Genomic DNA, 27006 nt, shown 5'->3' on the forward strand with positions numbered 1-27006 from the left:
ATGTTGGAAAATCTGAGAATAGAGAGGAGAATTCTTTTTATAAAATAAATCCAAAGGATAATAGACATAGCCATGATGAGATTATGAATGCTGAGGAACAAGAAGAAAAATAGTGGGATGATCTTATTCTTAAGATGGCTGATATGAGTGCTAATGGTGCCAAGATGGCGAGGGCACTTAAAAGTTAACCAGATTGGGTGTTATAGAAGCTGGGAATAGAGAGAAATAATATTTCAAGCCCCAAGACAAACAAAATAGGAGAAGAGAGAGGTGAAACAAGTAGACAAGTAGTTCCAAAATATAGTCCCCCTCATATGAGGAGAATGGACCAGCCTTTTGTAGCCTATGACAACCCATTGGTGAGTGAGAATAGAAGATGGAGGGATGTGCATAGGGATCAATGTGAAGAGAGGCCAAAGGATGAAAGAAGGAATGGAGATGGGTAAAATTATGGGAACTGGATTAACACAAATTAGGGCAACCATATAGGAAATAATGGGTGTGGCAACAATCTAAATAATGGACAAAAAAGAGGTAATAATGGAAATCATGGAAGTGGCAATGGTGGAGGTAGGAACAATGGTAACAATAATGGCAATAATAGTGGTGGTGGGAACAATGGTAATAATGGAAATTATGACATCAATGGTGGATTCAATAGAGGAATTATGAACAATCAAAGCAACCATCATGGTGGTAGGCAACCTTTAATCATTGAAAGATACAGACAATTGCATTTCACTGGCATTGTTGGTTACCCAAATCAGATTACTAATGATTTGAGATTAGCAATCCCAAAATTTTTAGGAAATGGAGTTGATTCAGTAGAGCAACATGTTATTAATGTAAAAAATATCATCGAAGAATTTGAGATTCCTCATGAAGATTTATTCATGAAGTTGTTGGTCCAGTCTTTAACAGAGGATGCAGGGGAATGGTATAGAAGCCTTCTTGACGGATGTATTTGCAGCTGGTAGGAATTTGTAACACTATTCTTGGAAGAATTTGGAGATCACAATGATCCTTCATTTGCATCCCATGAATTAACAAAAGGAGGAATCAAAATGAATCAGTTGCTGAAGTCAATAAAAGATTTAATAAAGTATTAAATAGAATACCCAAAGATGTTAGACCCGTTGATTCATTTTTGATTAACTTTTATTTGAGTGCTTTTGATAGTAAAACTCATTATGAGATTTTGTCTCATCAACCTAACACTTTACAACAAGCATTCAAAACAACTGCTACTATTGAAAATAATAGGAAGCTGGTTGGGAAGGTTGCTAAGAGAGATGATCCAAAGCTATACAACTCCAAGGTTCCCTGGAAAGATGATCTTACTCAAATCATGGACATGCTCAAGAACTTAAAGCGTAAGCAAAATCAAAATGAAAAGCCACCATACAGGAACAATAAGCAAATAAGTTACAATAGGCCAAGGTTGCATGACATGCCATATAACACAAATTGGAAAGATGGAAAACTAGTAAAACCAAATACCAACAAAGAGACTCTTGACCCACTAAAGAAAGCCACAAACTTTGTAGATGAGTATCCATGGTGTGATGTATGTAATCTTCCTCATGCTATAGAACAATGCACGATTGCCCAGGGCTTTCTAGAAGAGGAAGATAAAAATGAGGATTATGAACCAACTGTGAATGCCCTCTCATCTGATCCATATTGGGGAAGGAATGAGGATTTATCTGAAGAAGAAGAATATTTTGATGTGCATCAAAGAAGAGAAAATTTGCAATATGGTATACTGCTGGTTTTTTCTGATGATGATGAAGATATCCCTGCCTTGAGAAAATTGTTTCAGGAGGAAGTAGTGCCTTCTTTGAGAAATCTCATTGAACAAGAGAAGAAAGATTTTACTATTGCAGTTGTAGAAAAAGTAAAAAGTAACTACCAGCTGAGGAGTAGGAATGTAACTAATGAGCAGGGCAAGCTAGTAAGCATCTTCGTCAAAGTCACAAAATCAGGTGGAACCAATAATAACATGGCCAAGGGCAAGGATGTAGGTGCCAAGAGAGGGGCAGAACTGGAAAAAACTAAAAAAATTAAAATTCCAAAATTGGTCAAACTAATCGAGAGGAAACAGATCAATAAACCTTCTTCAAACTGTGGAACTTTCATGTCTCAAGTGTTGTCTTGGGTAAAAGTTTCGATGCCTTTTCTAGAAGTAATGAAATTTCCAGAATATAAGGATGAGTTCCTAAAGATTATATCAAATGTTGGTGATAAAAGCAAGGATGTTTCTAGATTGAAAGAGGATCCTCCAGTATTCTAATTAGGCACGTCTATCACAAAAAGCCTCACATAGGTTGATCCATTCTATTTAACATTTTTAATTAACAATAAAATGATTAGGGACTGTATGATAGATTCAAGGGCAGCAGTGAACATCATGCCTGAAGATGTCATGATAGAGCTTGAGATGCATGTTGAGACACCTTATGGTAAGTGTTATGCCATGGACAATAGGTCTATACCTATGGTGGGTATTATGAAAGATGTGGAGTTCAAGTTTTTAGGTTGCTCGGATACCACATATAAAACTGACATCACTGTGGTACAAGTTCTTGTGATCTATGGAATGTTGATGTCCAGGCAATGGTGTAGGTGGTCATGTTCAGCTCGATCTATCCTATCCTATCATTCCATTCAAAGAGACAATGGTGAGGATAAATAGATAGCCAAGATCCCCATATCTCATAGAAGAGGTTGATCTTGGTGAAGCAACTTACTTTTGCCATTCAGATATGGACAACTTTCAGGTAAGTATTTTTATACCTCTAGAGATCAGTAAAGTTACACAAAAAGTTAAACAAAATGAAAACTTAATTTAGAAATTATACTTTGATGGTGCCTGCAGTAAGGAAGGAAATGGAGCAGGAGTTGTACTTATTTCACCCAATGAATTTTTTTTTAAATACTCTTTCTTGTTAACCTTTGAATGTACTAATAATGTTGCTAAATATGAGGCCCTCTTATTAGGTCTTAAACTAGAAAATAAGCATGGTATCAAGCTACTAATGGTTTATGGTGATTCAAAATTAGCCATTTCACAAGTTAGAGGCAAATTTGCTGCAAAAAATGAAAAATTAAGAAACTACAGGAACAAAGTTTGGGATCACATTGAATTATTCAACACCTTCTCCATCAATTGGACTAAGAGATCCAATAATATTTGGGAAGACTTCATGGCGAACTTGGCTATCAAGCATAATGACATCCCTTTGGATGACATTACCCAAGTGGAGATTAAGACCAGACCGTTAGTACCTGATAATGTAAAAAGTTGGCAAGTTTTTGATGATGACAGGGATTTAATAAAAAAATTATTTTGTGAAGATCAGTATGAGCACTAGCGGATTGATTGGAATAGACTTGTGGAGGACAAAGATGACAAAGCAACTGTACTTGGGCAGGAAGTATTGTAGCTAAAAACTAATAAAATCCCAAAAGGATTGATAGAACTTGAAAGGATGTTTGATGATAAAGATATAATGAATTTCAGGCCTAATTCAGGAGCATGTGAGGAGGTTGAAAAGGTAAACTTGGGAAGTGAAAGCAAACCAAGGGAAGTATATATTGGAAAGAAGATCAAACTCAAAATTAGAATAGAATTGATTAATCTACTGAGGAAGTATAGGTATGTTTTCATTTGGTCATATGATGACCTTAAAGCATACAGAGAAGATTTGTTCCAATATGAGATACCTTTGATACCTGATGCAAAACCTTTTAAACAAAAGAAAAGGCCTATAAATCCTACCTTGGCTCCTAAGATGAAGGAGGAGTTAATGAAAATGAGAAATGTAGGGATTATAGAGCCTATAAGGCACTCGACATGGGTATCAAATTTAGTACCAATAAGAAAGAAAAATGGTGATATTAGGCTATGTGTAGATTTTAGAAATCTAAATGTTTCGTCTTTGAAAGATAACTATGCTTTTCCTAACATGGAAGCTTTGTTGCAAAAGGTCACAGGGAATGAGTTGTTATCTATGATGGATGGCATCTCAGGCTATAATCAAGTCAAAGTTAGGGAAGCTAAAAAGTTCAAAACTGCTTTCACTACACCTTGGGCTACTTATGTTTATGCTAGGATGCCTTTTGGACTGACAAATGCAGGAGCTACATTCCAGAGAACTATGGACATGGCCTTTGAGGGCATGATTGATTATATCTTAGCAGTGTATCAAGATGATATGACTGCATACTCTAAAAAGGTAGAAAATCATTATGATTATCTGGAAAAAAAATTTATTAGAGCACTAGAATATGGCATATCTTTGAATCCTAAAATTGTCATTTTGGGGTTACTGAAGGAAAATTATTAGGTCATATTGTCTCAAAAGATGGAGTTAGAATTGATCCAAAAAGGATTGCTGTTATTGATAAAATTCAAATTCCAAAAACTGTTAAAGCAATCCAGTCTTTCTTCGGTCAAATTAACTTTGTGAAGGTTTGTTTCAAATTTCCCTGAAATCATAAAACCTATTGCTAAAATGTTGAAAAGGGATGCTGAAATAAAGTGGACCAATGAAGCTCTTGAAGCTTTTGTAAATATCAAAAGAGCCATCAAGGAATTCCCTATTTTAAAATCACCCGATTTCTCTAAACCCTTTCAAGTATTTTCTATCTCACAATAAAATGGTTAATGCATGATTAATATTCAATAAAACCAAAAACCATTTAAATGAGATATCAAGAAAGATTAAACAAGAATATCATGAAAACAAGACAACATAAATGGAATATACTCATGAAGCTCCCATTGTAAGTATCTCTTCCTTGTCCTCCTCACCTCCACGAACTTTGCTAGCTCCAAAGTTTCACTAATGGAGAGTTGGAGAGGGATGGAGTGAATGTGGATTGATCTCCTTTGTGCTCAGCAAGATAGATTGATGGATTGGATTTGGATTGAAAGATTAAGAATGGAAGAGAGAGGATAAAAGAGAAATGTGACAATGCATGAGAAGTGGATCATCTATGAGGAGAATAGGCTCCAATTTATAAATTGGAGAAGGCCAATGGAGGGCCAAGATTGATTTGATCATGAAGGGTTGAGATTGATTTTAGATAGAAGGCATGGATCAAGGGTGCCTTCGGAAAATAAATAGGAATATAAAGTTCCTTGGGAAAAGCGGGGAGAAATTTGAATTTCAAACATGAGGAATTAAAAATTACAAAATAAGGATGCATTGAGGGATTCAAAGAAATTTGAATTTCTTTGAGAGACTCAATGTTGATGTGACATGAGTGGGAATTAAAAATTGAGGGACTAATGATAAGCATGATTATGAGAGATTCTAGAAGGATTAATTAGGCTAATGAGATTAGAAAAAGTGATTTGTAGGAATCACATGACTAGGTTAATTAATTTAAAATTAATTAATTGAGTGGGTTTAGAGGAAATGACTAGTGGAGGGGACTTTAGAAGAATAGGAGAATAATTAATTTATTTGATAAATTAGTTATTAGACAATAGTGACAGGATTAATTAAAGTAGATTTAATTAATTCTGAGAGGAATGAAGATAACACAATTAAGTTAATTAATTATGTTGATAGGCTTAAATTAATTAAATATTAATTTTAGGTGTCTACATTTTGCCCCTCTTTGATATAGCATCGTGAAATGATGTTATATCAAAGAAGAATAAAACATAGTGGAAGAAAAGGATAAGGACTAGTAGCATGATGCCCTAGTCATGATATGAAGAAAAGGATGAGGATGAAGGATGATGAGGAAGCAGTGGTATGCCCCCTTGAGAGGACATCCAGGTTCGAAGAACACAGGTGTACTCTCGAAAGGAATGAGAAGAATAAGTGATGAAAGGATGAAGATAAAGAAACAATAAATGGATTGGATTTCTTGTTGAGCAATTATAGAGAGAAAACCTAGATTTGATATTGCCATGGATAGTCTACACCACTGATTATAAGAACCAGGATGATATGAAGATCCAAGATGTGGACTGATGCTCAGTCGAACAGGAATGCCTTGCACACAATAATGCAATTATTGATAAACACTAATGCAGGGTTGCCGGTTCATACAAGGAAGACCTTCAAACACACCATGTCATGAAAACTATGCCCCATTATACACCAGCCAAGACATACCAAGATATAGGATGATCAAGGCAATCCTAAACAAGTATAGTCCCGGGACACAAGATGAAAACAAAGAAAAAAGCTCAAGCATGCAAACAACATGCACATGACCAACTGATATCTTTTGCCAAGAATAGGACATTGAATTGGATAAACTACTGGACTAGGGAAGGAGGCATCCTGATGGGCAGATGATGGATTGATTGATGGATGACAAAAGACAAGTTGGATGCACAAGATCTGCAGATGAGAGGATTGCCACTTGGATTTTATTAGAAAAGGATGGATGGGTGCTTCTATTAGGCACAAGTCAGCATGAGCTTAGGTAGATGGGAAAAGCTTAGTTTGATGGATTGGATAAGATTGGAAGGTGGATAAATGATTAGATAGGATGAGAAGGGGGATGGATGATTGAGTAGGATTGGATTGGGGATGGGATTAATGATTGAATTGGAAGAGGTAGAGAATATGATTGTATGAGATAGGATTGGATAGGATGGGGTGGATGATTGAATAGGATTGGATTGAGGATGGGATTATTCATTAAATTGGAAGAGATGGAGAATATGATTGGATCAGATAGGATTGGATTAGAATTTGGATTGGAAATTGGATTGGATGGGGTGGATTGGTGGATAGGATTTTATTGAATGGAACCAATGACAAGGGAGGACCGATGGGTTGGTAAGAGGATGGATGAATGGAAGGAGGAAACAGATGGATGGAGTGGATGGATATATATAGGATATGGAGGACTGGAGGGTAGGGTTATGGAGACCCAAAAACTATGTTGCAAAGGAGTGCAATTCCCCACACTAGAGGGTAGTGGGATTAAGGATGCAATGAATGGTGGATAAAGATGTATGAGTTTGAAAGATAATGTGTAATGGATATGGATGGTAGAGGATTAAGGCTTGAATGCTCCAAAGCATGCATGTATATACTTTTTTTTGCCTCTTATATGATCAAGATGAAAGATGTGAATGGAGGATTTATTTTGATAGGATGAGGGATATGAGATGGAGGATATGGATAGGATAGTCAAGATCAAAGATAGGAAAGGAGAATGGACTTAGATACGATGTAGATGGATGGGAGGATTGCATGGATGAAGCTCGCCCCCAAGTATAGAGTGCAAGGGGATGAGGAGATTACATGTGATGCTTGTTTTCCAAGTTTTCATCATGTTACTTACCCAAGGCACCACAAGAAGTGGTTTTCAACATTGGATGAAATGATTTTTCTTTACTTTTTTTTTTTTTTTTTTGTATTTTTCTTTATTTTTTGATTTTTTTTTTTGAATTTTTGGAATAGTTTGGATGGAGAAGGATAAGGATGAGTGGATATGGAAGATAGTGGATGCATGAAGGAGGAAGGGAGGACTTAAGTATATAGTTTCATATATGGTATCCCTTAGTATTTCTTTGAACTAGAGGTATGCTCATAGATGTTGGCAACAATAATTGGGGAGATGAAATGGATAGGGGATGGAAGATAATGATTTTGAAAGGATTGGACTAACGGAATGGGATTGTGAAAAATGGATGGTAGATAATGGATGGGGTTTTGAAGAACTTGTAGAAGATCAACATTGGCACACACCTTGAAGGGTGGTGGAGTAGTGGGGGAGAGTGTTTTGAATTAGATGGGGGATAGAGTGTGGATTTTGGGAAATGACGACCCAAAATAGAAGAAGGGGATGATGGATTTGGGATGGTGGATTTTGGGACATAAGGACCCAAAATGGATTTTGAAGATGGAGGAGTGTTAGATGGAGAATTGGAGGACTTATTAATGGAAGGAGCTTTTCGATTAGCAAGTTTGGATGCCAATTTTAATATTTATTTGGGATGCATTGCTTCTTTGGGAATCCACATAGTTTTTGAGTTTTTCTTTTGGGGCCTTTGTGGCCTTTTTTATTTTTCCTTCTTTTGGATCATATTTTTGTTTTGAGTATGTTGTTTTGAGGGGACATGTTGATCCTTTGATTTTTGTGGATTTTGAGCTTTATGCTTTTTAGATTGGACATCCAAATTGCTTCCAATAGCAATGGCATGGGTGCATGAGGATGAAGGATTGATGGATTTTATGGATGGGAAGGTGGAAAGAGAGTGTTGGGAGGCATCCAAGGATGTGTGCCTTTTTTGACCTTACTTAGGGATTATTTGAGGTGATAAGGTGGCAAATGGAGGGATGTAAGGACTCAATATGGATGGAAGAGATGGAGGATTGAGCATCAGAACATAGGGGCCCAAAATGGATGGAAGGAATGAAGGGTTTAACTTTGGAACATAGGGTCCCAAAATGGATGCAGAAGATGAGGGATAATGAGATTTTGATTTGTATGAGGGAAATTTGGATTTAGGAGGAATAGAGGATGTACCAACATCTTGAGCATTATCTTGAGGACCCTTATTATTTTGGAAACAAGATGCAAGTCCATTTTGAGAGGGATGAGATGTGGAAGGAAGATTAGGATCTTTAGATGGGTTGGGATCATGACATGGAGATGAAGGGATACTTTGATCTTGACTAGGGAGGGTATCATGAGATGGAGTGGGAGGGGTGATTGGATCATGAGATGGAAGAGGATCATGCAATGATAGATGAATCATATGATCATGAGAGGAAGTGGAGGGGATGGGATCATTAGATGGAGTGGAGGGAGATGCATCATGAGATGGAGAGGTTTATATGCTAGCATGTTTTGGAACAAGCTTTTGGCATGTTTGGAGTTGTTGGGATTGTGTGATGGAGGAAGGTATGGAAGCTTTGATGTGAGTAGATGGAGAAATGGGAGTATCATGAAGTGTGGGGGATTGGGATTTGTTTTAAGGTAGAGGTGATTGGGGTGGATGGAGGACTTGAGGAGACTTGGCCACTTTTCTTTGACGTGAGGATTTTGTCTCCTTTGCTATCATGTCTTGGATAAGATTATGAATGATGGATTTGGAGGACGTAGACAATATGGATTTTGGAGGATTGGGATTAGATGGAGAATTGGGATTGGATGGGGGATTAGGATTGGGATTGGAATTGGATGGAGGATTAGGATAATGGATTGGGGAATTAGGATTAATGATTGGAAGACTATGGAGTAAAGGATTTGGATGGGGAGTAGAGGTAATGAATGTATTGTAGAAGGATGGGGATCGGGATGTAGATGGGGGGGAGATGAAGGTATACATATTGGATTAGAGGAGTATGTGGATGAGGGATAATATGGAGATATGGATGGGGAATAAGATGGATTTTACTTGTCAAAGGTAGAGGAAGGATAAGAGATATGGTATAGATTGGGATTTGGTGTAATGTGTTGAGATGGGATGGATGAAGGTATGATAGGCAAGTGGGAGATTATGGGATTAACTTGGTAGGAAGATTCATGAACTTCCATGTGAATCTTCTCATACCAAGCTTTGAAATTTTGGGTAGTCATGTTGAGAGTGAAGGATTAGATAGGAATTGGGAAAGATTATGAAGATGATGTTAAATGAAGATGAGGATTAGGACTTGGCTTGGAATGATGATGGATTAGATTTTATTAGATTTGGATTTGATTTGGATTTGGATTGGAATTGGATTAGTTCTTGGATTAGGATTTGGCTTGATTGGATTGGTCCTTGGATTAGGAATTTATTGGATTGGTCCTTGGATTAGGACTTGATTTGATTGGATTGGTTGATTGATTGAATGGATTGGATTGGATTGGATTAGATTGGATTGAATTGGATTGGATTGGATTGAATTGGATTGAATTGGATCGGATTGGATTGCATTGGATTGGATTGGATTGAATTGGATTGGATTGGATTGGATTGGATTGAATTGGATTGCATTGGATTGGATTGGATTGGATTGGATTGGATTGAATTGGATTGAATTAGATTGGATTTGATTTGGATTGGAATTGGAATTGGATTAGGACTTGATTTGATTGGATTGGATTAGATTGGTTGATTAGTTGGATTGGATATCTGGATTAGGAAGATGGATGGATTTGATTGATTGGAATTTTGGAGATTCGATTGGATTAGAGGAAGAATGAATATTAGTTGAGGAAGGAAAATTGTTTGAATGGATGAAAGTGGATTGGGGGTTGGAGAATTTCTTGGATAGATAGAAATGGATTAAAGATTTGATGATGGCAAGATGGAATTTGGAAAGAGGGATGATTGATTGGTTGTGGGGGATGGACTTGGCAAGAGATGTCAAGTAAAGAAAACACAATGGTCAAGAGAAGTTAGACTCAAAATACACTCATGCGCATTCACAACATATCCTACGACGAGAAAAGACAATAGTCAATGAATCCCAATTGGTTCCCCAACTACGCTTACCCAAAGTGGACACTCAAGTGCTTGACCCCACTAGCTCCCCTCCACAACACTCACTTCTCTAGGGCAGCCAAGCATTAATTCCTATGAAAAATCCTCATGGTGAACTTTGTGTCTCTACTAAGGGCCATAAAAATATGGGTGGCTTCGGAGGTCCGACCTGCTGCACCAATGACTAGAAGGTTTTTGGCCACTATACACAAGGTGTTTAGTATGGCTTCCCATTAGGAGCTACCCTTCGTAGTTGCGTAAGTGCAATTGAGGCCTATATCCCAACGAAGCACCAAGAACTTAGTAGTCATGCAAGCATGATTGAGATCTCTAGGATCCTACTAAGCACCCAATGTGAGAGTGAACTCTCATATAGCCCCAACCATTGACCCTTTCGTAATCAATGGCCTATTTATTATAGTGAGTTGGGAACCCCAGGTTTGGGTGTACTCACTTGGGTCATTCCCCTCTTACCTTCTCAAAGAGCAAGTTGGGAAGGCAGGCCCACTAAGGGTAAACATGCAACAAACATGAAAAGCTTGGAGGGTCTGGATTTTTAATCGTCTAGATAGACGAGAGCATACTCTCCTACCTTTACGCTTTTCACAAACACAAAAAGTAATGATTTATTTACCCCCTAACTAAATCTAGGTGCCTAATAAAAGAAACACAATGTTTGCTTGAACCTCCTAGGCAACCTGCAAAACCACTTGATTAGTAGTTTGAAAATGAAGTCTTCAACAAGCGTCCTGCAAAAGACAAAAGAATTAATTTTTAATTTTTTAATTTTTGGGAATGAGTAGGAAAACAAGAATAAAAACTTTTCTACTAATGACAAATGTGGATTTGGAGGAAACTTAGATGGGTAAATGGGGTTTGACTAGGTTTTTTGCCACTTTCTAAGGGATAGGCAAGCATAAAATGGGAATTTTAGAGGAGAGGTGAAGGAATGGAAAAATTTGTCCTAGAGGGACAAAGAAGAAAAAATTGGAGATAGACAATATGGAAAAATTTAGAGGTGATTGGATAAAACTAGAAGAAGTTATGGCAAACCCTAAAAATGGAGAAATGTGGGATTTCGAGCTTCAAAAAGTGGAATTTGGGATAAGGTCCTCAAGGAAGGAAATATGCAAAATGAAATTGCGGAGTATCTAGTGAAATTTGGAGGAAAACAAAGTGAAGATGAAGAAGATGTGGCAAAAAAATAGAATAAATTCTTGCAGATGTGTTGATTAATAGACAATCGCGCTAATTAGCAGACATGCTGCTACATTAAATGTGAGATTGGGTTCTTCATTGTTGTGTAACACATACTGAAACCTTCATAGTTGATAATTAATATTGTCTCAGGAGTTGATAGGATTTTCTATCCATAGTGTCATAAATACCACTGGATAGAGGCACTGGTTTGCTATTTATCTTTTAAGGTTTTGGTTGATCATGCATTCAAGGTCCTTGATAGAGAAACATTCTTCTTTTTTTTTTTTTAGTTTTTTGATTTATTCCTACAGACGCGCTGATTAGCAGACAATCGCGCTAATGCGTGAGCACTTGTGCTAACAAACCAAATATTAATATTTAAACAGACAACAAAAAACAAATGCAGACGTGCTGATTAGTAGGCATTCGCACTGATGTGCGGGCGCTCGCATCAAAACAAATAGAGCGCGCCCAAAAATTAAAATTAAAATTTTTAACAAAAATGCTCGCACTAATCGCAGAGCAGTTGTGCTAAAGCGACAATTGAAAATAAATGGAAGGGAGAAGATAGAAGAATGTAGAAGAGGAAGAATGAGGAGGAGATAGATGAATTTTCATGGCAGTCACACTGAAGCCAAGGCGGTCGCGCTGAAGCACAGTGAGGCACCAATTTTTTTTGAAATTTCTTGCGGTTGCGTCGAAGCCGAGACGGTCGCATTGAAGCCAAGACAGTTGCGTTCATTAGCAGGCGGTCGCGCTGATCTAGAAATGGTCGCGCCAATGCGTGTGTACTCGTGCTGAAGCATGAATCCTATGAGAAACCTCCACAAAAACTTAATTTTTTTGTTAAATTTGAGACGTGGGTCCCACTAGACATGCCAGAATAAAGATGGTGAAAAAGGAGAGAGAGGTGGATTAGTTAATAAACATGCAAATCAAACATGGAAGCATATGAAATCAAAGACACAACTTAAATCACATGAAAACATGAGTGATATGCATATACCTCACAACCTTTTTACCTCTCCCTGAAATTGAGCTTGATGAAGTGAAGGCGCTCCTTGATGATGCTCCACTTGATGTGCTCCTTTGATTACTTGATGTGGATGGCTCTCCAAATATTGTGCACAAATGGATAAAAATGGATCTTGAGGGATGATATGGATGATATGATTAAGTGTGGCTGAGAGATGATTTTGGCATGGTAAGGATGCTATGATGATTTTCTAGGCTCAAATTAACATCATAAGCTTACTAAACTTGGAGATGATGAATGAAAGAATGGAGTCCTCAATTTATACGAAGAGGAGAGGAAGAATGGATGGCTAGGATTTCTTGTGAGCTCACACAAGGCCCAAGAGAGGGTGTGGAGACCAAGAGATATGCCTTAAAGGAATTTCTTGTCTCTACACTCCTCAAGGTGCATTGGGAAGACTTCCCAATGTTCCTTGAGAAGAGAAAGGGATGAGACATTCCTTGAAGAATGGGGAGGAAGAATTTAAAATTCTTCAAAAAGGGATGATCATGGGGATTTGAGGAATAAGAAGGAATTAAAAATTCCCTGGGAGATGAGATGCCTAGAGGAATGTGAGATTTTGAAAATCTCACATTCACCTAGGAAAAGAGAATTTAAGGATAGTGTTGGATGGAAGGGACAAGGAGTTGACTTTGTGGCTTATCATGATGATTAGCCACTAGCAACTCATTAGGAGGGGGATTAGAGGAAAGGTTAGGTGGGATAGGATTTGTAGGAGGATTTGACTAGGAGAGAGAATGAGTGGGGGGAATTAAAAATTAGAAGAATAAGGTTAAGTGAGTTTAGGGAGTTTCTAGAAGAATTTATTAGGTTAATGATGATTAGGAAGATGATTTGTAGGAATCATGTAGGTTAACTAATTAATTGAAATTAATTAGCTAAGAGGAGGATTTGAGAAGATTTAATTTTTAGAAGAATAAAAAAGGGTTGATTTATTAAATAAATCAATCACATACTATAGTGACAATATTAATTTAATTAATATTGAGGAGAATTAGAATTTGCACAATTAATTAATAAATTAATTATGTGGGGAATTAAAAATAATTAAAATAATTATTTTTAAGTGTCTACATTTTCATTTGCCTCATTCCATACTATTGTTGTTGTCATGTTACAAAAGAATAATGAGGGTCATGAACAACCAGTGGCATTTTTTAGTAAAACATTACAAGCATCAGAATTGAATTATGACTTGAATGAAAAATAGGCTTATGCTATTGTGAAAGCTATGAAATCTTTTAGACCCTACTTAGTTGGTGCCACTATTATTGTCTATGTACCAAATGATGTTGTTAAAGACATTTTTAGACAAATAGAAACTACTGGGAGAAGATGCAGATGGATAAACCAGATCCAAGAGTTCAATATTGATCTACAAATCACAAAATTGGTAAGAGGTCAAGGTCTAGCGAAGATGATGGAAGAATCCAATCTTGAAGCAGCACAAGTAAATTAGGTAGAGCTGGAGGATGTACAAATTAGCATTGAAAGGTGTCCTTGGTATGCAAATATTGTATATTACCTGAAATACATGAAATGTCTAGATAATTTAAAAGCTAATCAGAAGAGAACTTTAAAGCTTCAAACATCTAGGTATGTATTACTTAATAGAGACCTATACTGGAAGAATAGAGATGGTGTTCTTTTATTATGTCTAGATGAGTGTCAAGCTTGTGTTATTTTAAAATATTTACATGAAGGTGTATGTGGGGGCCACTTCTCAGCCATGACTACTGCTCATAAAATTCTTAATACTAGTTATTATTGGCCTCAGTTTTTCAAGGATTGCCATGCTTATATCAGGAATTTGAGGCCTGTCAAAAGTTTTTTAGGGAAGCTTAAGTATAATGGAGCCATTACTCTCAGACCCATGCATAATGAGGAACAATTCCAGATGTGGGGTATTGACTTCATAGGTGATTTAGAAAACAAATCTAATGGTGGGCATAAATGGATTTTGGTGGCCACAAATTATTTTACTAAGTGGGTTGAAGCCATTCCCACAAGACAGGCTACCGGCAAAGTTGTGATAAAGTTTCTTTTGGAAAACATTTTGACTAGATTTGGGGTACCTCGGAAGATTGTGGTAGATAATGGGATGTGTTTCAGATCAGATGAGTTCTTTGATTTCTGTGAAAATTATGGTATCACTTTGTCATATTCATCACCTTATCATCCCCAGGGAAATGGATAAGCATAATCCAGTAATAAAAACTTGTTGAAGATTATCAAAAGGATGTTGGGTAATAATAAGAAGGCTTGGGATTCAAAATTGGTCTTAGCAGTATGGGCTGACACAGTGACAATTGAGAAGTCCACGGGATTTTCTCCATATGAGATGGTATATGGCAAAGCAGCATGATTACCCTTGAACAACTTGCTCCCAGTTTACAAATTTGTTACAGATGAATTCTCTAAAGAAGCAAACTTTATGGAAGATAGATTGATGGTGTTGGCTAAGCTGGATGAGTGTAGAAGAGAATCTTAGGAGAGAAACCTACAGAGATAGAAAATGGTAAAGGCTTTACATGATAGGAAAGCATGTGACAGGTCATTTAAAGAAGGGGAATGGGTGTTAAAATGGAATGCCAAAGATCAGGATAAAGGGAAGCATGGCAAGTTTGATGCGCTCTGGCTAGGACATTTCATCATTTTAGAAAAAAGTGGAGAAAACTCTTATTACTTGCAGGATACTGATGGTCAAGTGCAGGAGTTCTTGGTTCATGCTCAGTATCTTAAGCATTTTTTCTCTTAATGAGAAGGAAGTATTTTGTATCATAATTGTTTGAATTTCTTTTTGCTTTCTATTTTCAATTTTCATGTTGGTCTGCTTTCCAGAAATAACTAGGATCTTGCTATGTCCTTAAAAGAGAACATACATCCCCAGAAAGAGCCACTGTTAGCACATATTTTTACAAAATATTTTATGCTATAAGGAATCCTTTTTCTTTTATCATATGAGCATTTATTGTTGGTTTGCATGTGCAGGAACCTTATTAGCATGGGTAGAAGTTCTCTAAGGATCAGTTGTTTCAGGAGTGTCAAGATATCACTTGGGCAACACTAAGGACATGCACTAAGTATAGACTGCACAAGGAATCCATTATGGAAGCATTTGTTAGTAGAGAAGTCATTATGGTATGATCTAGGATTGTCCTCTAGTCTGTACCAGACCATGTGGAAAAAGTTAGGATCACCAATATTCAAGATGGATTTCTCATTTGTGCTAGATTGCAAAATTTCAATTATCGGCATAAGTAATCCCAATGAGGCAGCATTGGCAAGAAAAATAAGGGTTATAGACATGACATATACCGATGAAATAGAAGGCGGATGCATTAGAGTGCTTAAAAGAGACTCAGCACGGTGTGCACTTTTGAAAAGGTCATACCATCAGGATAGTTTTTTCTGATGAAGTAGAAAATGGTGGTTTTTTGTCAGCATGTATCGACTTATCAACAAAATGTAGAAATTGTTATACTGATAGCCTATGAAGCCATCGGTGTGACTTGTGATGATAAGGAAATGCGGATCATGGACTTATAGTGTCGGGATATCGAAAGTAATGAGAAAAGTCTATCCTAATACCCGATGACTAAATGGAACCGAAGGCGGGCCCATCAGAGAAAAAGACCATATCGGGATAGGGCAAAAATAGTTAGACCATTCCCCAATGTCATGGAGTATTGGAAGGTGAAACCATCGACATTACCTATACCGATAAAACAAACTCAGAAGCATAAAGCATAAAAGTTCATTGGAGACTCATTGGGACTTTGGGAGGAATAGAAAAGGCTATTCTGACCCCCGATGAAGATAGAAGTGTCTGTGGGGATATTAGTGTAAACTATACCGATAAAGTAAACATTAAGTTAGGACTCATCGGGACATCAAAAGACAAAATTTTATGCTATGCCGAGTCCTGATAGGACTATTAAGGTAGATGGTGAGTTGCTAGGAGTTCTTCGAGGTAAGTTATGCTGATAGCATGGGGGACTTAGTCAGAATGTGGATTGGTATATTGAGATCATCAGGGCATCAGAGGGATATGAAATAAACTATGTTGACACCCGATGAGTTAAGTAAAAGAAAAAAAAGGCGAATGCATCAAGGAGAATTATGTCGATGGAGCATTAAAACAAAAAGAAAAGCCAAGACTGAAGGAATTCCCATCGAGATAAAGTGAACCATTAGGATAGGAGAAAAATTGTTATCCTGAGACCCAATAACTTGGTCGGGATATCTTGTACCGATCAGAAGGTTAAAAGCGGTAAAGTCATAAAAAATGGTGCCAAACAATTGAATCATAGAGAAAAGTCTCGCCAATTAGCCATTGGAGGTCTTGATGTGAAAAACTGACATAATGGCTTCAATTAAATGCATCTATTGAGTAGGTCTGTCACCACACGAAGCAAATCCATCAAGATTGTGGCAATTGAGTAAAACATTGGACTTCCTAGAATATATAACGAATGTTGCATAACATCATTTCGCACAGAGCTATTGCAATAAGATATCAGGTGTTTATTGAGAGAATATTTTGAGCTACTGAGCATAGAATAAAGACATTTATAGAGATGGAGGGGTCAAGCTCAAAAGGGAAGTGAAAGGTTGTTTAAGTATCTAGTACCATGACAAAAAAATCGAAGGGTGAAGTCGGTGAAGCTCAAAGAAAATCAAACCAAGATATGATAGATCAGATGGGCTCTCCAGGAGCTAGGTCAGACAGAGCTAAGGTGAATTTGCCTATTTGCAACTAGTTGGAGGATAGATATAGAGAGATAGGAGATGTACTCACAACAGTGTGTGGGCACAAGTTGTTTCTTTTTCATTACCTCTACAGGGATGAGCCTATTCCAATTTCAAACCCATGGAACACTGATTTAGGTAAACTTGTGGTACCTAATATCTTTATAAATATTGATTTATTGAAGCTACTGGTAAAAAATTATGATGGAAACAAATGATGCATTTTTTTGCCCGATGGGACTGCTTTTGTTCACTTTGGAGTAGGCATAATTTAGGAAGTTTTTGTAGTGGATCTAGAGGCAAATGTGCCTTTATCATTTGTGGATTTGGAAGAGGAATATAGAAAGATGGATACTACATATCAAGGTTGGAACCTCGCTATCCACAAAGCAGAAAAGGGGAGGCTAAGAGAGGAAGATGGTCCACCTTATGATATGACTATTTTCAATAAGTATCTACAGTATACATATATGGCTTGTGGCCAGGTTGGAGGAGTTGAAGCTCCTGATGTGTTAAACATAGGACCATTGGTTTTAGCAGCAGATATCTAGAGACATGAGCCTAGAGATTTTGATTTTGCTTCATACCTAGTGGACAGACTACATGAAGGCTTCATGAACTTGAAAGATAATACAGACAAGCATTTCAAGCATTATTCGCTGTTAATGCATATTATTTTATTTTATGGGAGATTCAGGGGATTATGGTAAGCGGGTTTGAATGTAAATAAAGTAGGGAAGAATGGACAATATCAACCAGTGCAGTTGTGGGTTTCTTTCTGGGATTATAGATACGTGAATTCTCATTACCTCAAATTTGAGGAATTCTTTGTTAAACCAATTTTCTTGCTCTTTGGTGAGCCTTTGCAGGGATCATTTTTTGAGGATTTCAGGAAGTTTCTTAGGCCTCATGAGCACAAGAATCCGAAGGTTAATCATAATTGGGGTGATTGGTACTCATGCCAAAACTTCACTTTTATTCAATGCTACGGATTTGAGGGGTATCCCTATTTGTTACCAAAGCCTGCACCAGACATGATTCCTTTTCTGGAAACTGTAAGGCAATTAAGTGTCTCCAATGCTAAGCATTTTGGAGGTGCACACAAGCAAGCCTTCCTCCCTGGTACACTTCATTTCCAAGATTTTAAAGCTGTATCTACCAAAGGATATGAATTTATTGATAGGAAGTTGGTGGATGAATACAACCTATTCCAAGACATGTCTAGAATGCATTATGATCCTGAAGGTTACATCCATGCAAGCAGGAAGAGGCAGGAGTTGGGAGATTATTTTCATCAGGAGGATGAATTTGAAGATATGTGTAGAAATAAGGAGGTGGAAGAGCTGGTGGATGTTATGGAGACCTTGGAAAAAAAACTAGAGGAGAGAAGGCAGAGATTGGAAAACATGGAGGAATAACCGGCCCAAAGTGATTTAGGGGAGAATGAAGGAGTTTCCAAGTTTTGAGGACCTGAGAAAGAAAAGGATCCAGAGGCACATGATAAGCTCATCATTGGACTGAATGCAGAAATAGATGAAATAATGACAAAGCATATTTCTTTTGTATCAAATGATCAATTTATAAAGTCTAAGGAGCTCAAATCATTCCTGTACCATTTCAAGGGTAAGAAATTAAGGGAAGTAGTGCCCCTGAGAATGAGGCAGAAATGAAGAAGAGGTTGGAGGAAGATATTGACATGGAAGTTGAGACTATGACTCCACAAAAGGGGAGGCAACTACTAGTAGAGGCTAGAATAATTGTGTTTCCAAGTTGGGACCTGAGTGCCTCATTTATCTTTGATTCTTTGCTGCACTCGAACAATAAGGATATCAAATTGAATATCCAAGGAGTAAAAGATATTTTTATTGGATCAAGGTACGATCCAAATGAGGAAGAAATGTTGTTGGGGGCCTTATACCCTCCCAATAAAAGGCCAAAAATCATAGATGTGGATAAATATTTTGGTCATATGATGACCCTGAAAGTTGGAGAGGTAGACCCTATGGTCACAACTGATATAGGTATTAATATTTCAAAGTTCAACAAGGCCCAAATGAAACATGAGATAGCATATGAAGAAACCCTTAAGAGGAGTGGGCATCTGATCAATCAAATTACTAATTCAGGAGGTCAATGGAAGAAGAAATTTGAAAAATTAGCTTATGAGCATACCAAGTTGAAGAGGGAGATGAAAAGCATCAGGGTTGACACTACTTGTGTTTTGTTGAGAAAGAGATATAAAAATATGGAGAAGGTGTTGGATGAATTTTGGGGTGTATATCAGATGAACATGGACAACATGGTTTCACACACCAGAATTTAAGATAGACTCAACCTGTTGTTACAAGATGCATCGACTAGAGAAAAGATAAAAAAGAAGGTTCAGGGTCTGCTTGTCACACTTGAGGAAGCTACAAAGGAATTGAAGTCTGAATTTTATGAATGCCAGCAAATTGTTCAGCATAGGGTTCCCCGTTTGGTAGATGATGTAGGAGTAATTAAAGATAAGACCATATGGCTTTCTGAGTGTAGGTCTTTACTTAGTGTAGCCCAAGCCATTGCCAAAATAGATATCCTTGATATGAATGACATTACCGACCAGTTCAAGAACTTTTACATGATCGAGAATGCAGCCAAGGATGCGATCTTCAATGCTACAACCTACAAGGATATGGGTTGTTTGTGGCATATTCAGAAATTTGGACAGCGGCTGGATCAAAAGTCTTAGTTCTTTGTTTTAGTTTTTGTAATGTAATTGATAATTTAGTTAGGTTGTTTAGTTATTGTTTAGTTAGTTGTTAGGATAATGGAAGGGTGTGTCCTTCCATTCGTATCTCTTAGCATATATATTTATAATGAGTCATTTTTTATGAAAAGACATCTAGGACTCATAAAACACATATTACCTGGCAAGATTGCAAGTTATATGTATTAGGGAAGTCTATAGAACAAAGAGGTGTCTTTTTATGCAAAAAAGACTGTAATGGATTATTTTCAGGCACAACTTGTATATGCAATGATCTCTTAAGGATTAATATATGAAGGTTCATTGTTTCTTTTCCTAAGTATTGTGCATACTTCTGTGTTGATGAGTTATTTTGTCCTCTTGATAAATTTGTTATATGATTTACTATGATGTGCCATCACATGCTATTACATTAAATGTGAGATAGGGTTCTTCATTGTTGTGTAACACATACTGAAACCTTCATAGTTGATAATTAATATTGTCTCAGGAGTTGATAGGATTTTCTATCCACAAACTGTCATAAATACCCCTGGATAGAGGCACTGGTCTGCTATTTATCTTTTAAGGTTTTGGTTGGTCATGCATTCAAGGTCCCTGATAGAGAAACATTCTTCTTGAATTCTATATGAATTGATGTTTACATATTTCTTTTAAGTCCTGAAAGCATTCTTATTCTTAATATACTATTATAATCATTTTGATTTCTTTTCAAAGGCATTTTACTTAAAGCACTTAATAAAGCATAAATTGCAGAACAATAGATTGCCAGTTTTTCTAATTTGCTAAAAAGCTTAAATCTACTTTAAACAATCTCTTTTGTGCTTGAGAGGAAGAGGTATACACACCTAGGTTCAGTGCAACCTTAAGTGTAGAGGGATTTGGTCTTCAATCATCCCTATTCCTTGGCCTAGGTTTGTTGGATAGTTGAGGATTTGGCAAACCCTTAAGTTTTCCAATTTGTAGTTTTGGGAACCAACAATCACTTCATACATTATAAAGTTGGGCCCTCTACCCTAAGTGTGCCCCTCTTTTATTTTATTCCTTCAATAAATTATTAAATCATAAACCTTAATTATATCCTATTTCAACCTTTAAGGCCCAATTTCTCACATCAAAACATCCCGAAATCAGCTATAACTTTGGGATTCACTCTAATATCATTATATCTAATGGCCCTAAAAATTTGGTGAAAAGTTGGTCAGACCAAGTGCAAGTTGCACTCGGTCCCCGACATTTTTCTCAAAATTTTGAGAGTCTAATTCTATGAAATTATAATGCTTAAACCCAAGAAATTGGTGAGAAATTCAATCCTAGGTCAGCTTAAAGAAAAAATTAAGATCTAGAGTTTCATACATAAGAGCTCTCTTTCTTCATTTGAAGGTATCTAATCTAATCTAAGTAAGGGTTTTTGGCGAAGCCCTCTAGCGATCACAAAGAGCCTTCTATGTAGTGAAAGAGAAGCTTATGTGGATTCTTCAACAACATCTATCAAGAATTCATCAAATATTCGTCAAGTATTCATCATCAATTAGGAGCCTTGAAGACATTGAAGAATAATAGATCACCGACTGAAGATTGGCTTGTACCTCTCCCTTGGGATTGGGTATGATTTCATGTTGTTTTCATGTCTTTGTATGAGATTCATCACATCAATTTCCAAATTTACATTTATGATTTAGATCACTTAGTATCATTGATTTAGAGCATTTACTTTGTCAATCACAAGCATTTAGCATTTACTCTTTAAATCATAAGGTTGCTCTAGATTGTTTGCATTCATCATTTTAGGGTCTTGCACACACACAAGATTCCTACACATGCTATTTTACTATACAAATCAGCTATTTGTTGAGGTGGAAATCACCAAAATAGGGGTTTGACTAAGGCAAAACCCCATATAGCCACCCAAAACCCTATTTTCAATTGCAAGTGCAAGTACAGGTACCCAAGAGTCTCTCAAGACCACTGAAAGGCACAAGGACTGTTCCAAAGCCTTATATCTATCCCAAAATCATCAGGGACAAGGGAATGACACCCTGGTCCTTCCTAGGATAGGGGCATGGTGCCCTAGTCCCCCCACTTTTAGATGATTTTCAATAGAGTGGAAGCTCAGAACATCAGATTTGTAGGCCCTCAATTGCCGCTTTCTGTCAGCCAAAACAGGACTAGGGTATGGCACCCCTGTCCAGGTCAGTTTGGCTCATTTTTCAACACTAGGTACACATTGAATTTCCTCCCCCTTCTCTGCTTTTAGTATCTCAGTTTTAGTCCTGCAAGTTTCTACAATTTCAGTTCATATATGCTTCATTGTTCATCTCCTAGTCTATTTAATCAATCACACCCTATTTTTCACATCTTCTCTTCATATACAACAAGAGGAATAGAAACCCTAAGATATAATCCTTGGATCTCTCTTTCTCACAAGAAGTAGCCAAAGTGAACTATCTCCTGAGGCTCTTTTCTATTGCTAATGTGTTGGCAAAAGTGGGATGAGGTCCTAGTTGTCCGGTCTTTCTTTTTTCCCCTCCACACCATTTAAAACCAAATTCACTCAAATTTCTAATTTTACAATCCAACTGTGTTTCGAAACTAGAAAAAAGTATCTCTTTATTTCTATATTTCTTAATAAATAAAAAATAACTTTGTTATCCTTTGGAAAATGACGAGCAAATTTCTAAATGTAGAAATGTTTAAGAAAAAAATTCCTAACATTACTGATATGATTGACATGATTTGTTAAATAATGATGAAGGGTAAGGAGAAATTGACTAAAGTGTTTGGAATTTTTTAACAATTGGGTGAAATTATAGAAAAGTAAAGATTTTAGATGGTAATTTTGTGCATTTGAAATTAAAATAAAAAATATGGCTACTTTGGAGAGTAATTAGGGATGGAAATAAAGGAGGCTCATTGAAACCAACGAATGCATACAATCAAAGACAAAATGAATGTTTCAGATTACTTCAATCATCGTGTACACTTAAGGAATAGACTTTGCCATTGATTGAGAAAAATGGGTCATCCATCTTAGATAAGTAACACCTTCAACATAAAGATGTAACTTTTGAGTTCTAAATTGGTTAATTTGTTTGTTTTTTGTGTATATATTTGCATATAAGCATGTATGTATGTATGTTTATGCATCACATATGCAAGTATCATTCATTTAAATTTTTGTGTATTTAGATCTGCATTAACAGTCTAATTTTTTTTTCTTCATCTCAAAGTCCATTATTGGCATACGCACGTGCACACACACACACTTCCGTGTGTGCAAAAGTAGGATATAATTCTCTATTTTGAATGTTTGTATGATCTAAAAATAAATTATTTTCATATACCTATAGATATTACTAATGGTTGAAAGTTGATGTAGTGGCCCTCCTTGGCTTGGCTTGACTTGATTTTTATTTCATGCATGATAGACTTATCTAAACTCTTTATGATGTTTTGGATTATAATTATATGTGTTTCAATTACTCATTATGATGCTAGATGTTATTTGGAAATGTTATTTTGATGATTTATATGGATGATTACACTATCATGTGATTTGATGGATCATATATGCTTGGTGGAATCTATATGCATTACTACGTTGAATGATTATTGATAGTTCATATTGATCATGGATTCGATGCTATTATGATTACACTTACCCTATTTTACGATTACATTGTTAGGTCCCGGAGACAACTGAGTGGGGGGGGGGGGGTGAATCAGTTGTCTAATAAATTCAAACCAAAAATTAACTTAACCAAAACTTAATGCTTAATGTCGGTAAACCAAAATTTATGCCGGTAGACAGTTTTATTAGTTAATTGTAGTACCGATAAATATTAATGCATGAAACAGAAAGACAATAACATCCACAACACATAACATAGATATTTCTACGTGGAAACCCTGTAATGGGAAAAGCCACAGTAGGAAGCCTTACCCACAATCAGATGATACTACTGTAGATATTATGTGTGTACAATATGGAGTCTGTACATGCAGAAAGGCCAGCTGCCTAGAGCTCATTGCTCAATCACAAAATGGGAGTCACACTGACTACAATTGGATGGTTAAATCCAATGATAATGTACTCCTCAAAATAACATCTTCATATGCTAGATTTAGTACCGGTTAAGCTCTAATATGCCTTCTTCAAACCTTCCTTCAATCTTCAAATGATGTATGCATGTATAGCTTTTCTTATTTTTGCATATACCTTATTCACACTTACTTATATTCCCATATTAATCTCACAAATGAGATCTTACATTTATACCATAACCTAAGACCAATTGAATAGGTCGGCTCACTAAAGATATTATAATAAAATAATTTACAAATAAATCAATATCCGATGTATCATGTCAGCTCAATACATTTACAATAATAATAAATCATCTTCATAATGTGTCATGATGATCTGGAATAGATATGTTTGCCGGTGCATAACCCAGACCTATTTGCCGGTAACAACAAATATGTAAACCCAAATAGACCGATCAACAAATCGCTAAAACCAAGTGATCAAATAGTGTCTTCGACATAACCAAGTAGTCTCCAAGTCAGTCCAAGTGTAGGTGAACAATATAACCTATCACTGAACCAAATATCGGTGACTGTGCATAAGTCACTGACTTGCCGGTGAACATAACCAAAGATCTCCAAGTGCTAATAAATGTTTAACAAGTGTTGACATCAATGACAAAACCATATCAACATATCCAAAATACCAGCAATCTTCCCCTTTGGCATTGATGGCAACACAAGATGGAAAAACCATCAAAGTGCCAAAACAAAAATGCCAAAAACCCAAAACCAATGAAATATTATGATGTGGTTGAATGCTTATGTCATTATACGATTATTGATAGTTCATATTGATCATGGATTTGATGCTATTATGATTACACTCACCCTATTTTACGATTACATATGATGAGTTGGTTATGCAATGTGTTTGATTATTGTATGATTGTCTTCATAAGAGGGACGATGTCACATCACTCATTGTGAGAAGGATGTGCGATTGTGATTCCCTATCACTTGCCTGTTATGATATATATGCATATGTGCATCGCTATTTTTTGGTTGCAGGATTTACAGGTACCAAACACTGACTCCACCTGGCTCCACAGGTCTGAGTGTGTCTTTAAATCCTAATGGTATATGTAATTCAGAGTTGACACAAGTTCCCCTCACATACTCTAGGTCTAAGTTATTCACTGTGAGTCATCGGTGTCTTGTTGTAATTCTCCATGTCAGTTAGTGAGCTGGTCTCTCAGTGTTATGAGTATGTTAATAGTTGTCAATTTATTTAATTATGTGATTATTTATGATGAGATTAATTATTTGGTTAATTGATGAGTGATTTAATAGTTAATAATGTTTATTTTAATTATTTGATTAGTAGTGATTTGATTATTTGGTTATTTGATTAATGACATTTTGATTATTGGATATTTTATATTTATTTGATTAATATTCATTTGATGATTATTCATTCATTTATTTTTTAATTTTTTCCTATAGTTTAATTATTTGTTTACTATTTAATATTTTATTTGGGTATTTAATTATTTTATGAGCTTAGATTTATTTAATTATTAATTCCCCTTTTAATTATTTAAATTAAATGATTATAGTGTAGTGCCCAAACTTTTTGGGCAAAAACACAACAACAATTTTTTTTAAATGCATAATTACTTGTGATTTATGAAATATTATGATGTGGTTGAATGCTTATGTCATTATACGATATTCTCTAGTGACATATTGATACAAACATTAATGTGTCCAATTGAATGTTTTATTTTACTTTTAACTAGAAGGGTAACATGTAATGCAGGTTGGCTAAGTGGGGAAAAATTAACCCCCTAGGCCACCCATGTTAATAACTTCAATAGGGTATAGTTCTTTAAATAAAGCTAAAGACACTAACCCCTAGAGGTGACATTGATACTTCAATTTAATTGATTAAATTATAACCAAGTATCGAAAACCATTCAAATCACCTTAAATATAATTTACTAATGAATTATATTTCAATTCTTATAGTTACTAATTAATCTCATTCTTATTTAAGTTAATTAAAATAAGTCAATTAAAGCCAATATAACATTAATGTTAATTATATTCTCTCATTGCAATCCATCAATTTTACTATATTAATATTAATATAATTTCCTTATATTAATATTAATTTAATAGTCATATGTATTTATTAGTCGATATTATTATTCCTCCACATTAATTAATTATTTATAATGTTTATACTTATGTATATGTGTTACAACATATCCATTTATTTTATGAATATATATAAATCCATATCTACCTCAAAAATGGTCTATAAAAATCCACCCCTCTTAATACTCATTTAAATATATTATACATATATATGTAACCATACACATATCATTTTGATATATGTATAAAGTTGCATATATTGTTGGAATCCAATAACACTGAGAGGAGGGGTGGGGGGGGGGGGGGGCAGTGAATCAGTGTTATACCGGAAAGAACAATTTTAACCTTATTAAAACATGCATAAATCAACCAGTATATCGGTACATACATAATTGAAAGAAGTAAAGCAACCAATAAGCCAATCACATAAATGAGAACCATAACACACATAATTATACATGGAAAACCTCAAAGAGGAAAAACCACGGTGGGATTTGTGACCCACAATATCAATCCACTAGCCATATGAAGAGATATTACAAAATATAAGGGGCCTGCACTTGCAGGAAGGCTTATAGCCTAGAGCACACTGCTCAATCACAAAAGGAGCCTCACTGACTACATATA

Source organism: Cryptomeria japonica, chromosome 2 (assembly GCF_030272615.1).
Source record: "Cryptomeria japonica chromosome 2, Sugi_1.0, whole genome shotgun sequence".
Classification (NCBI taxonomy): Eukaryota; Viridiplantae; Streptophyta; class Pinopsida; order Cupressales; family Cupressaceae; genus Cryptomeria; species Cryptomeria japonica.